Genomic DNA, 1,859 nt, shown 5'->3' with positions numbered 1-1,859 from the left:
ACTATTATCTATTTCATGTTGTTGTTGTTATATGCTGTCGAGTTGGACCCAACTCATAGCAACCCCTCCTTGGGGGTCCAAGGCATTATCACTACGGAAGTAGATTGTCCAACCTTCCTCCCAAGGAGTGGCTGATCAGGTTTGAACCTCCAGCCTTCTGGTTAGCAGTCAAGTGACTTAGGTGCTATGCTACAAGAAATCCTATCTATTTCATATATTTTTAATATTTTATTTTATATGTTTAATGTTTTATTTTATTTGTATTAACATGATAATAAAAGTAAAGAAAAAAAAAACACTAAAACCAAATTCACTGCCATTAAATCAAATCCAGCTCACAGCAACCCCTCCTTGGTTTTCTGAAACGGTATCTCTACAGAAGTAGATTGCCCAATCTTACTTCCAAGAATTGTCTGGTGGGTTTGAACCACCAGCCTCTGGTTAGCAGTCAAATGCTTTTAGGCACTAGGCCACCAGAGCTCCCAATAAAAATAAAGTACTTGGAAAATACTGGACATATATTAAAGCTTTAAAAACAACTGACTACAATAATTAACCATGCATATTGACAAAATTTTATTTCATTTCTTTATCAGAACAATGAATAAAATAAAATAAAATAAAATAAACTGTAATATGAAGATCAGGAAAGCTAGACTGACTATGTAATTTATTGTCCAAATCAGGGACCCTTCTGAGTCTTAAAGGAACACTATTAAAAATTTTGCAAAAAACTAAGAACAGATTAAGGCTGTTTGTGGACAACCAAGATTTATGATCACCCTAATTAGAGCTTTTAGAGGTGGGGTAGCGATTTTCATCAGCTTTGTCTGATTCTAATCTCCATAATAAAACTTTCTGCCAATAATAGACACATTAAAAACAAACTACATGGAAGACAAATTTATATGGCTATTGATTTTGAAGTAAACCAATTCTAAGGAAAATTACAGATTGAATAAGTATTCGATTTGTTTGCTGAGCAAATAATCTGAGAAGCTGGACTACATGAAGAAAAATTTGACATCACTATTAGAGGAAGACACACTAATAAACTGAAATATGCAGATGACACAAACTAGCTTACTGAAAACGAAGGTGACTTGAAGCACTTACTGATGAAGATCAAAGACTACAGTCTTCAGTATGAATTACTCAAAATAAAGAAAGCAAAAATCCTCACAACTGGACCATTAAGTGGAATCACAATAAATGGAGAAAATTTTGAAGTTGTAAGTTGTTAGGGATTTAATTTTACTTGGATCCACTATCAATATCCTGGAAAAAGCAGTCAAGCAATCAGATGTTGTATTGCATTGGACAACAAAACACCTCTTTAAAGTGTATGGAGGAAAACTGTCACTTTGAAGACTAAGGTGCTCCAGGCCCAAAATATAGTATTTTCAATTGCCTCGTATGCATGTGGAACCTGGAAAATAAATAAGAAATATGTAAAAGAGTTCATGCTTTTGAATTGTGGTGCTGGCCAAGAATACCTTCCTGATAACATGTCCAAAGTACATGAAACAGATTATCACCATCCTCTCTTTTAAGGAGCATCCTGTCTGTATTTCTTATAAAATGGTTTTCTTTGTTGTACTTACAGTCCATGTTATATTCAATGCCATAACTCAAATGAATCATTTTTTCTTTGGCCTTCCTTATTCTTTTTTTCAGCTTTAACATATATATGAGGCCATTGAAAATGCCATGGCTTAGGTCAAGCACATCTTAGTTCTCAAAGTGACTTCTTTGTTTTTTAACACTTCAAAAAGTTCTTCTACAACAGATTAGCCAAATGCAATAGTTTCATTACCTGAAAGCTGTTTCCATGGATGTTGATTATGGATCCAAGTAAA

This window comes from Orycteropus afer, unplaced genomic scaffold (assembly GCF_000298275.1).
Source record: "Orycteropus afer afer isolate SDZICR_OR568_19922 unplaced genomic scaffold, OryAfe1.0 scaffold00651, whole genome shotgun sequence".
NCBI classification, from domain to species: domain Eukaryota; kingdom Metazoa; phylum Chordata; class Mammalia; order Tubulidentata; family Orycteropodidae; genus Orycteropus; species Orycteropus afer.
The sequence above is the reverse complement of the archived record's forward strand: the minus strand, read 5'-3'. Positions refer to the sequence as shown.